Below are 13,153 nucleotides of genomic sequence, written 5' to 3'. Positions count from 1 at the left end.
GCTGGGATGGGACAACGTCTTTTATTTTCTTTATAGTGGCCAATAATGGTGATCAAGATTAAGAGGGAAAGCATAGAATCATAGAATCACAGAATCATAGAATGGCCTGGGTTGAAAAGGACCTCACAGATCATTGAGTTTCAACCCCTCTGCCACAGGCAGGATTGCCAACCACTAGACCAGGCTGCCCGGAGCCACATCCAGCCTGGGTTTATCCATTGTTTACTTGGCGAAAGTTGATTTCAGTCTAGGCTTTGGAAGATCTAGGAGGGCTTCCTCATGCCTGTTGTATTTGATGCCTAATTACCTTTCTTTGCAGTTTTCAACTTCAGCAGAAACTCTGGCTGCCAGGCATGTGAGTATTTTGCGGATGGATGGAACTGATGGGGAGCTGCCTCAGATGCAGCCTCTGAATTCTCAGTTAAAAAAAAAAATTAAAATAATAACAATAATAATAATAAAAGGTCATGCCTTGTTTAGCCTTTGTTTTCTTAAGAATTTAGCAAAGCAAATCGATGTTCATGTTTTCTCTCCCAAGCCTTTAGTCCTCCATCAGCTCTGCCACTAGTACACACCATATGAACAGACTGTTCTTTTTCTACGTTCACATCCCAGTAAAAGGAGCAGCCTGGAGGCACTTATTAAAGCTGATGGGCCCTTCATCCAGCCACACTGTTACTATTCTGAAGATTGTTCATTCTCCCTGGTTTAAGTACCCAGCATGCTTGTTTTCGTGCTATTTAGTACCATACTGTAGTGCTAGACCTTTTATCTGCCCAGACTTCTTTGCTAATAGCTGCAAGCCTTAATCGTGTAAACTTAAAAGGAGAAAAACATAAAGCATGTTTTGCAGGTGCAGATAACACAGAGGAGATAATAACAGCGTTTACCTATGACTTTGTTCAGCACAATCTCTTACAGAGCATGCTGAAAATATGCAGAGAGTCAATCTGTGCATGGCTTGGGTGAGTGCTCTGGACAATATTTCTGACTCGATCCTCAGCTGATTTAAGCTGGCATGAGTGCACAGCCTACACTTTTAAAGCGTTTCAGCTATGTGCACCGAACTCGTGTTTATCTCAGCTTTAAACAAAGTATAAAGATGGCCGGAGATCACAAGCTCTTCTGACCATGAGTCCATTTAGACCTGCCTGAGTGACAGAAATGTTAAACCTGCTTATAACACTATTAACAGTTAGTAGATTGTCTTCACTGGGTAAACTGAACTTCTGGCCCAGACAAGTTTCCAGCATACCTGAAGTTGGTTGATGGGTCCTTTTCTGATGGCACAGAAAAGTTCCAGAAGTTCCCAGGACAAGAATCATAGAATGGCTTGAGTTGGAAGGGACACCAAGAATATTCTTTCTCTATTTATTCCATGGAATTCATAAGTTAAAAAAAAAAAAAAAAAAAAAAAAAAAAAAAAAAAGCAGAATTTGATTTCAATCCATTTATTTTGTGAAAGATTAAATTACAAACTTAGCAGATAAAGAAATTTTTAAACTGAGGTTTCTGTATTTCAGATGATGCTACTTCATTTCAGAATTTATCAGTACAGGTACAATTCCTAGATGTCATCAGCAAGGCGTACTGTTACTCCTTAGTACCATTCTGCATTATAGTGAACACTATTAGGAATACCATGTGTATTCTTGAAATAAAGTCTTTATAGTGTCTTTTTGTTCTGTATTTTAGAAAATTAGGCCTTCAGTTAAATACTGTTTCAGAACCCTACAGATACTCTTTATTTTCCTTTATTATTTAAAAATGTAATGGTTTCTGTTTTCAAAATCTTTGTTTTAGGGATAAACCAAATCTCTATACCTCAGCTTGTAGTACATCCTCATCTCTAATACTAATTTTATTATTCATTAATGAGATGCAAATGATGTATGTTTCTCACATGCACTGCTTAATTGCAGTTTACACTATCCAAATTACATATGCTTCTTGTGTGAGATATACAAACCATTTCATTTCCACTTTGTTTAGTTTTGGTCGGCAAGAAGCTATTACAGATATTGATGCTTTGCCCCATGCTTTACCCCAGTGCTGTTTGTAAGGGCTTTTTCCTCTCAAAATCACACTCATAGATTTTTCCATGCACAGCTGATGGTGGACCTCTACCTCTGGAGAAATCAAAAAAGTTGTGGTGTGCTCCTTCATCGGCCAACTTGGTGCACATACTTTATAGGACTTGCAGGAAATGTGAGCATAAATGAATGGGAAACGTCTAGTTTAGGATTCAGACTTTCAGTTAAGACCCTGGAAAGAATTTAAGGAAACTAAAGTACTTCATCAACGTGCTTGAAGGTCTTATTTCCTACAGCACGAGGGGAAAAAAAAAATCAATATTTTATTAAATAAGCTGTTAACCACAAAGGTTGACATCATCCAGCATGAGTTCCTGAAGAAGGGAGAGCCCAACTAAAATGCTGCAGTGGCTTTGTGCCGCATGTCCCCATGGAGGGGCTGGGTAGGTTCCTCACAGTGTGCCGAAGGTTTCAGTGCCAGCAGTGGTGCTGTGGGACTGGGGGGACACAAGGGAAGCAGAAACACATCCACACTCCTTCCTGCATGGAGCTGTGGTATATCCACTGTGAAGGACGTGAAAGATTTCTAGTTCTTTCTCATTTCTTTTCTGCCATTTTTTTCGTAGTATTATCTCTGTGTTTGGAAGATCTCCAAGGCAGACACTGCTAATTCTCAATTTCTGTGGCACATTAGTGGATTTGCAGTTTTGGCAGTTTTGAAGAATCAATCTCCAAGCAGCAGCTTAGACATTTTTCCAAATGCCTGTATGCAGAGTTAAAAAAATATATTATGTATTTATATAAAGTATGTTATATATCAAATATAAAGATATATGGATTGGTTTTGTAGGGTTCCACTGAGGTCCTTTGCTGTGGTCCCCAGTCAATCTGGTAGATCCACCTGGGTGGGTTTCAGTACGTCCTGTCCTCAGCCACAGTTCTGCTTTGCTGTGCCTTATTGGGACCCTTTTAAACTCTGGCCATTAAGGGAAGCCCTGGCAGATCACTTACCGGCCTTTTGCTAGACATAGGCAGCTCTGAATAACCTGTCTAAACAAAGGGAACATCTTGTCCCTGATTTATATCTGTCAGTGCAGCGAATATGCAGTTTTTCCAGTGTTCCAGTGCTTCACTACCCTTACCACAAAAAACCTCCTTATATACAGTCTAAATCTTCTCTCTTTTAGTTTGAAACCATTTTCCCTTTTCCTGTCACAACAGACCCTGCTAAGGAGTCTGTCCCCTTCTTTCTTACAGCTCTCCTTTAGATACTGAAAGGCTCCCCAGAGCTTTCTCTTCTCCAGGCTGAATACTCCCAGCTCTCTCAGCCTGTCCTTGTAGGAGAGGTGTTTCGTCCCTTGAATCACTTCTGTGGCCCTCTTCTGGATGTGCTCCAACAGGTCTGTGTCTCTCCTGTACTGAGCACTCTACATCTGGATGCAGTGCTCCAGGTGAGGTCTTGCCAGCACAGAGTAGAGGGGCAGGATCACCTCTCTCGCCCTGCTGGCCACATTTCTTTTGATGCATCCCAGGGTATACGGCTGACTTTTTGGTCTGCAAGGGCACATTGCTGGCTCATGCTCAGCTTGCCATCCACCTGTACCCCCAGGTCCTTTTTGGCAGGGCTGTGCTCTATTCTTACATTCCCCAGCTTGTATTGATAGGCAGGGTTGCTATGACCCAGGTGCAAGAGCTTGCACTTGGCTTTGTTGGACATCATGATGATCACCTGGGCCCACTGCTTCAGCTTATCTAGGTCTCTCTGGATGGTATCCCATCCCTCAGCTTGGTGTTGTCTACAGGCTTGCTGAGGGTGCACTCAATCCACTGTTCATGGCTTTGATGAAGATATTAAAGAGCATTGGTCCCAGTAATGATGAGTCCTCCTTGTTGTACCTTTCCCCATTCAAAAGGTGTTCCAACCTTTGGGCAACCCTCTTGCCTTTGTCCTACACCTGTACCATTTTTACCATGATTTTTGAAATGATGGGGCCTGAACTGTCCCCACTGAAACAGGAGGGATGCACCATTTTCACAGTGCCACCATTTAGTTTCTGTTTTGATTTTAAGCCTTTCCTAGGAACTTTTTGAGCACTGATAACAGTGAACTGAGAGCTTTCCACATAGAATTATCAGCAGTAACTCCTAGTTCTCTTTTCTGAGTGGTAATAACCAATTTAAAACCCATTAAATTATATATATGTAGTTAAGGTTGTTTTCCTCCATGTTCACTGCTTTACATTTATTGACATTGAATTTTGTCTGCTATTTTACTGCCTGCACATTCAGAGCAGGTCCATCGGGCTAAATGTAGATGAATGGCCTCAGCCATTCATTCCCATTTCACTGTGAAAGTGGATAGAAAGAGGCATTTCTAGAGCTGATTCCTCAAATTCTAATGTAACTGTCTCTTACACATCAGAGGAATCCAGTCTCAGAAATACCTCTTTCCACTGATTACTAACGAGCCTCAGGTGTCTCAGTTTCTCTAACACCTATGTTGAAGATGTCCACATCTTCAACATAGAGTAATTGAGTGAGAGTAATTCTGTGTGTTAGACTGAAAGCTGTTCCTGTGACACTCTGCAGTCAGCTTTAGTCTATATTGTCCTAAAGTTCACAACATCAGTAACCTTTGCTACGCTGTTTGTAGATGATGGTGGGACTCCCTTGGAAATCACTCTTTTTGTGAAAAAAAAAAAAAAAAAATTAAATCCTTTACTCCTACTCCTTCTTCTTGACTCACTATGAGATCTTTATTTATCTACTCTCTTGATCTTGTCAAAACCTTTCTGCAAACACAGGCATCCTGTAGCACTAACACACCACCACAACTTGTGATCACACTGACACTTTCAAAGGAGCTCAATGGATTTATGAGGCAAGATTTTCTCTCCACAGAAGCCACTATACTTTCTTCCCTTTGTATCATGTTTATCCTAGATCTTTTAATGATATGCTTCATCGTAATTTTCCCAGGTTAGTGTTTCCAAGTCATCATTATGGATCTGTTAATCTCTGGACCTCTCCTAATTTTCCTCTCCAGAGCTGGGATCACCTTTGCCACGTTTTATTCCCTGAACACCTGTTAAGTGGTAGGTTGTGCACTGCAGCTAGCGGGTCTTTTACAGCCCTGGGGAAATATAATACAGTCCTGCTGATTAATTACTGCTTATTTTATTGATCTGTTCTAAATCTTTCTCTACTAAATTTGAGTTACTCCTATTTTCTTCTCACCAGGAAAGCCCATGCTATGGGAATCTCCCTGAAATGCTCTTCAGTATTTAGAGCCCACTTAACTTTTCCCTTTCTGAAAGCCCCCTGGGCCTTATCGATTACCTATCAGGCTGCTGGCTTCCATTGTGTTTGGGGAAGGTCTGAGGGTTTTTTTTTATTCCTTTAACTAGTCTCTCAAACAGTTTCTGACCTACCTCCTCACCATTTCACTGTTTCCTCACCAAAACGTACTCTTTACAGACCTCCTAGGGCATGGGTGTCCAACCTTTTGACTTACCCAGGCTGCACAGAGGAAAGAAAAATTGTGTTGGGTGTATGTATGTAGGTTGTTCTGAAAGTCATGCCTCCTATTCATTTCTGTGGAAACTACAGTCGATACAAAAGCACAGTAACACTATTTGATAGAGCCAGTTCTCAGCTGCAGAACACTATTCTTCAACATAGTCACCACCATTAGCTCTGCATTTTTATTAGTGATGAAAAATTGCCTGCATGCCATGCTTGTAAAAATCTGCACTGGTGGAGGTGACCCACTGTTGCTGTTGCCACTGCTTATATGCACCACTCACTGCCTCACTGTGCTCACATCCACTGTTTGGTCTCCAGAAACATTCACAAGTGTTGATGAATGTTAATGGGTGCAATTTTTTTCCACATGGAGGAATTCAGTGACACAGCTTTACTTCATATGCACGTCAGGTGCCATTCAGTCAGACCGCCCCTCTGCTGCCATCTGTCGCACAACAACAAAATACAATGGAATACCAGTGGGATGGTTCAGCCTCTACTTTCAAACAACCAACATCCTCCTCTAATACTGTGGGCCAACATAATAAAGCAGCATAAATAAAATAAAGGAGGTTCTACTTTTGGAGCAGTCCTCATAAAATCTACTAGTATAGTGAATGTATATATAAGTAATAAAACATGTTATTTTTTAATATTTTTTATTAAAACATAAAAAGGAGAGCAACAAAACCATAAAACTAGAGGGATATTGAATCTTGTTTCTGTGAAACTAATGCATCAGGTTGGCAGTGATTCGATGGCAGTGGTTGCCGTTCTCATTGAGTTCTCAAGGTGTTTGTCAGAGATTTTTGATGAAATTTTATTCTTCCTGTGATTCATCTTTGAAAACAGTTGTTCACAAATGTACGTACTGCCAACAGTGATGACATGGATAAGGAGTGACTGTGAAGTGAAGGATATTTCTCTCTGATAAAAGAGGGCTTATGAAAGTCCAGTAGAGAGACATGATCAAGTTTTTCAGTTGAATATCTGATTGCAACTCTGTGCATTTCATTTGAAAATTTGCAGGTCATGTATTTATGTCAACTGGAAAAGGAGTCACAAATAAACCAAAAAAAATTGGGATTTTTTTTGCAATCTTGAAACCTGTTCTCAAATTCCCGTATCAAAATGGAAAGCAAGGCTGCATATTTTTTGCTGTTCACTGTGACTGTGTTTAGCGAATGTATGAAAATCCATAAACTTATTTACCGTAACTTGAGCAGGCACTGCACTGTGCTCTCTCCATGACCCGGTTTCAGCCCAGATGGGGTTAATAAAGCACTGGTGTTTGGTAATTGATAAGTGATGGGTGTGCATGGGGCAGAGCTGCCACCATGATGGCGAGGGGCAGAGGGCAGCCACATGGCGAGATGTGCCAGGCCGCATGTGGCCCATGGGCTGCAGCAGGCTGCATGCTGCAGGTTGGACATGTCTGTCCAGTGATTTGTTTGGTATGTTGTTTGTATCAGTCACTTATTTTTCTTTTTTTTATGTCATAGAAGTAGAACAATATACTGTTCACAGTGGATTAGAGGGAGTGAACCAATGGCCTAGGTTCAGCATATAGAGAGTAATTTCCATGAGTCTGAAATGGTTGAGTATAGGCAGTTCAGGCAGCCTTCCTTCCTTTCTAAGCCATTTTTAGGCTGTTCTCTAAAAAGAAAAGAAAAAAAAAACGTAAGAACACCTTCCATTTTTAAATTAATTGAGTTAATTCTGTTCTCTCAAGAGAGGAACTTCCTCGGAGGAAGGTCAATAACATAATTAGCAAAACATAATTAAGAAAGTGCTGCTGAAAAATGAAGTTAGTGGCCACATGCTTCCCCTGCTAGAGAGGTGGGAGCTATGGTTGAGATGGGGGCATCGCTGATCCTGCATGCCAAAACCTGCTTCTAGTAAGCACAATGCTGGGGGGTAACAGGCAGTGTTTGTCCATTGATTTGGCTTGTGGAGAAGTCAGAATTTGGCCAGAAAAGATCTCTAGGCCATATATTTCTGACATTTGAAATTCAATGTGTACTATACTTGGGTTTTAAGCATTAGATCTTTTGCAGTTGTGCGTGACAAGTGTGCATAAAAGGCACAGAATCATAAAATCACTGACTATCCCAGGTTGGAAGGGACACATAAGGGTCACTGAGTCCAGCTGCACAAGACCACTCAAAAAACTGACCATATGTCTGAGAGTGTTGTCCAGAGGCTCCTTGAACTCTGGCAGCTTGGGGCTGTGACCTCTACCCTGGGCAGCCTGTTCCATGCCCATCACCTTCTGGTGAAGAATCTTTTCCTAACCTGACTCTTCCCTGATGCAGCTCCATGCCATTCTTTGGGCCCAGGGTCTGCTGTCCCCAGAGAGAGGAGATTAGCGCTGCCCCTTTGCTCTACTTGTGAGGAGCTGCAGCCACCATGAGGCCTCTCCTCAGCCTCCTCTGCTCTTGCCTGAACAAACCAAGGGACCTCAGCCACTCCTCATACATCTTGCCCTCAAGACTCTTCACCATCTGTGTAGCATACTTTATGCTCCTTTTTTCAAAAATCAGTTTTTCATTACATACTCATTTGTAACACTCAATGTTTTCAATTTGTACTTTGATATTTATTTGCAGCTATGAGCTTGTCTGAAGTCTGAAACAACATAAAGCCTACTAATTCAGTGCACACTCTCCATTTATTTTATCTTAATGAACCCTCTAATCTCTGGGAGGGTTTTGTAGAGGGAATCACAACAAATTTTGAATAATAGCCATATTTGAAGGTTTGGAGCTCTGTGTGTGACAGCTCATAAATACTAAAATCAACAGTTATCTAATCAATTACTGGTGAATTATTTTTGATTTTTGCTCTATTAAGTACCACAGGAACAGAAGAATTGCCGTATTTTAGCAGACCACTAGACAGATGGGCCCATTACTGTTTCTTGCTCAGTGGCCAGTACCACATTTCAAAGAAAGGTTCAACAAAATGATGTAGTAACCCACCCACAGGAGTAGCTCTTCTAAACTTCCAGCAACTGATACCTGATTTATGCCTTCAGTGGGGGCAATGAAAACCCCAAATGGCTTCACACATCTCTTCCCACAATGACTTTTGAGTATTTGACAGCCTGCAGACCAGCTTTGGGATGAACTCACATCTTGTGGTTTTGGTTTTGATTTTATTTTTTAAAGAAAAGTTAGTGGCATTTCAGGTATTTAGTTGGTTGCTTCAGGAGAAGAACACCTGTATTTATCTCCGTAACAGATGCTAGAACGGCATTTTCCTCACACTGGAGGAAAAAGGGATTTTACCTGAAAGGAAAAGAGATTTTCCTCACACTGTTCTATACGGATAATTTAACCACAGTATTGACAGAGGGAATTAAGTCAAGTCCATCTCATCTCCTCATTTTGGCTTCTCAAACTCCAGTCCTTATTCAATGGGCCCAGAGCACAACAGGGTTTAATGATACAGCTACATTCTCACTTTTAGTAAATGGGTTAAGACTAACAGCTGATTTTATGTGTAGGAATGACATCTGCCAGTTGCTAAGCACGATTATCTTTCAGTCACTAGTATGCAGAATTGTCTTCATTAACAAGTAAAAATCTTATGGGATTTTTAATTGCCCATAAATTTTTTTCTCCTATGATTCAATTTTCACTTGGGTATTTAATACTGGTAAGACTGTAAACTCTATTAATTTGGTCATGAGTAGCATATCTTGAGGTGTTTGAGTGCTCTTACTGAGGTTTTTCTGGTGTTCATTTACACTATTCCAGATTTTATTTAGTGGATCATGATTTTTTTTTCTGTATTTTTTTTAGTATGGATGTAATTCATTTGGCAACACTACTTAGGCATGGATGGCTGATGGACCAATACAAGTCATTGGCTACAGAGAAGGTTAATCAGAGAAATGTTCTCATTAACCTGAATCTGATTCTCCTCTTCATTACTGAAAACTAGATCATTTTCACTATGCAGGTAAGTAATGAGTTACCTTATTATAACATACGTTCATATATATATTTAATGTGTGCGTTTGTAGCTTCTATGAGAGCTTTATAAAATAAATAATATATTGTGCAGAAACATTTTATATTGCCTTGAGAACAGAAAAACACACTACATATATAGGAACAGAATACTGCTCGTTTCCAGTGCATAAATGCACAAGAACAACTCTCAGAAGTTTATTTTGTTAGCTGGTGACCTTGATAGCTCTTCTTTTCTACAGTTTTTCTGTTTTCTGTGTTCTTGTGTTGGCTTCCTATTTTCTTTCTTTCTTTTTTTTTTAATTTAGTATCCTGTCCATTTAATAATTCAATATTTTATGAAGATATTTCATTTTCCTTGAACTGATTCCTTGCTTAAAGTACATGACGTTCCATTCCTTTTGGTGGTGATTCTCATTTTGTCTACCCAGTTTTTCACAAAACCTTAGTAGACTCACGAATGGTACACTATTGTCTCTTAACAAAGTGCTTATGTTTTTAAAACTGATCTTCTCATTGTGAGCTTTATTTCTCAGACTGTCAGGTAAAAACCTACTTATTTATTTATTTTGGCAAACACATGATGCCAATATTTCATGGTGAGTATTGTGTAGACAGCAGATCAACTTGCTTCCTGAGCAATTCAAACATGACAAAGTTATTCACCTATTTTTTCAACTATTCATGAAAATGGACTTCATGCATGCTTCCATTTATGTGCATAGGAGAGATCAAGACTAAAGGAGCCCAGGGTGTCCTCTATTTGCAGCCACTGGACTTTACTGCAAGATTCATGCTGTAGAGAGAGCTGGAAGCAGTACTAACAATTTATCTGGAGAAACCAAGAGCACCACCCAGTTACAGGCAGTTGGCCACATGAAGATCTAGGTTAAAACTACCTTGGCTGGAGAAGAGGGTGGAAGCAAGGCTACCACAGCAAAAGATGTGTCCTTGCTGCTCCTAGAAAGGAAGGAAAGCATGAAGGCATCTGCAGCCTCTTGGGGCTGGGAAGGGACTTTCATCCCCAGCCCTTTCGTGTCTGTGAGGTAAGAGGGCTCCTCTGGTGACTTTCCTAGATCCCATCCAGAGGCATGTGGGTTCATTTGTTCAACAGAAAGCCCAGGTACACAACCCAGGGCTGGGCATTTCAGCAACTGCCAAGATCGTGGCTTCATCCCATGTGACAGTCAGCCTGACTCGTTCTCCAGAGACTTCCAATGACTTCAGAGGAGCATAGCAAGGTTATGCTCCTGGCTAAGGTTCCCAAAGTCAGTGGGATGAAGCTGGATAAAAGTGCTAAAAGTTCAAAACTGCAACATTCGCTATTGCAACATCTAAAGCTTTTTATGGACTGATCTGCTGGGGAAATTCTGGTTAGGTAAACGCAGTGGTGTTTTACAATTGACTCTAATGGCCCTAGAAGTCATTTAAAGAATTCTGTACAAAAGCTAATGCTGCTACTCTAGGTATTAACTGGCTTTGGTCTGATAATATTGAGAGATCAAAGCCACCCCTAAGTCTTGCTGTAATGAAAGATAGGTTTCAACTGTTCCTTAAAAGCAGTGAATCTTTTCAGTTCTTTTTCTTCTAAAAGCTCTTTCTATTAGACGTATTTTGATAGAGAGATGTATTTCTATTAGATGTATTTCAAAAATAGGAAATGTCCCTATTTTTTTTTTTCCACTAAATGCTCCTATCTGTATGTTAAAAAAACCTAGCAGGCTTGCAGGTACTGAAAAAAAAAAAGCCCTCAAGGGAACAGCATTTTGAAATGGAACAGGATTTAAAGTGAGAATTCATGAATATCTCTTTTGCTGGACGTGACAGCAAATCTTGCAGAGATCTGTGGTGCAGAGATCTGTGGTGCACATATCAGCACAGTCCAGGTGGGAGACAGCCGTGACTGCACAGCCCTCTGCACTCTACAATGGTGGAGAAGGAGGGCAGCACTCAGACCAGTAACTGTGAGCCCAGCCCAGCTCTGAGGTGAGGAAGATGAGGGTACTCCAGTACAGGTGGTGCAGGTAAAGGTGCAGAGGCCTGTGACTGGAGAGCAGGCTGTCCACAACAGCTCCTAAACTACGGTCCTGCTCCATGAAACTGGGGCACTCTCAGCTTTTTGGCTTGGTTCTTAATGAAGGAATTCAGGATTGTGGGAACCTCTTTGAGCTCAGCACTAGCACACGTATCACTAGCCATCTGTTTTGCCTTTTGATGGTTAGTTCTTTATTAATGTTGACTCTGCAGGTGTCTTCTGAATACAAATCACTGTACTGCACTGTGTATCTCTAAGACAAAAAGCAATTACAGGCACTGCCAACTTGAAAACATCTATCCTAAAGAAGGTCTTGCAGGTCCAGGGCATGAAGTGTAGCTGTGAGACAGACCAATGAAGAGTTATTCCAGCGCTCCCCTGTTATGTAGCTTAGCTCAGTTCACTTCGTCTGACCATGCCTTCATCTCACTCTCTCTACACAGTATCCTTAAGCCAATGGATGACAAAAGTCCCAGGAGCTGACAACTACCAGCTGCCCTAGGTCCATACTCCAGCACAGCACAGACTATGGGGTGGTAGGAAGTATGGCACCACACAAGATTCTGGTCTAAATTTGTCTCCCTGATTGAAAGTCACTAAGGCCCAAGAATGTACAACGAGATAGTTGATTGTTCTACTTAACAGAACTTTGGTTGTATTGTCATCGGGTTCCTTTCTGTCACTGAGCAGCTGGACAAAGCAGTGCCCTGCCACACAAACATACATCAGCTGAAAGCCTGGAAATACTTCTATGTAGAGATGGAGGGAACACAGCTGCTTGATACAGAAAGCAGATGAAAAGGTAAATGTGTGAATAGAGTTTATGTGGAGCGGAGGAGGCACAAAATAGTGAATGTCATAGAAAAACAAGGTCTCCTATTTGTTCCTCTGCATAATGCCAAAACAAGACAATTTTAAATGGGAGAGAAAAGCAGCACATCCTGAGTGGTGCATTATTAATTTACAGTATTAACCGATGCATCAAAATGAAGGATTTAATAAAAAGACAAGTAAAGAAATGTCTTTGTATGGAGAACAAGAAAAACCTAAACCCTGCTGACAGCACCAAGTGACAAAAAAACATGACCCTAACCAACTGCTAGTGGGTTTCTTGTCTCTTCACTTTAGCAATGATCTGAACAAGAGTTTAAGATGGTCAGATCAACTCTCTGGTCAGGTGTTACAGTTCTGTACAGATGGCTTTAGGCATGAAGTTCCTAAAATGCTCCACGTTTACAGCACAATGACACTGTTTGGTAGAGCAAAACACTATTCTTCAACATAGTCATCACCATTAGATGTGCATTTTTGCCAGCGATGAACAAGTGCCTGCATGACTCCTCACTTGCAAAAAATCTGCACCATCAGAAGTGCCCCACTGTCACTGCTGAAACGCACCACCCACTGCCTCACTGCGCTCACAGCCACTGTTCGGTCTCCATCATGTTCATTAAATGTTGATGAATGTCAATGGGTGCGATTTTTTCCATATGGAGGAATTCAGTGACACACCTTTCCTTCATACACGCTTCCATGTCAGACGTCATTGTGTCAGACTGCCCCTCTGCTGCCATCAGTCACAT

General features: G+C 41.0%; 1 long non-coding RNA gene across 1 annotated transcript in view; it reads left to right on the top strand.

Moving 5' to 3' along the window:
• The window catches only part of LOC124417320, a 40,307-nt gene that overhangs the window by 19,269 nt on the left and 7,885 nt on the right, over positions 1–13,153 (top strand). Inside the window, exons 3-5 of the long non-coding RNA XR_006931863.1 lie at positions 320–355; positions 9,365–9,524; positions 10,261–12,372. This is a non-coding gene — a long non-coding RNA (uncharacterized LOC124417320). The remainder of the gene's footprint in view (positions 1–319; positions 356–9,364; positions 9,525–10,260; positions 12,373–13,153) is intronic.

Source organism: Gallus gallus, chromosome 1 (genome assembly GCF_016699485.2).
Source record: "Gallus gallus isolate bGalGal1 chromosome 1, bGalGal1.mat.broiler.GRCg7b, whole genome shotgun sequence".
In the NCBI taxonomy this organism is placed as follows: Eukaryota; Metazoa; Chordata; class Aves; order Galliformes; family Phasianidae; genus Gallus; species Gallus gallus.
This window is presented reverse-complemented; position numbering and strand designations above follow the sequence as displayed.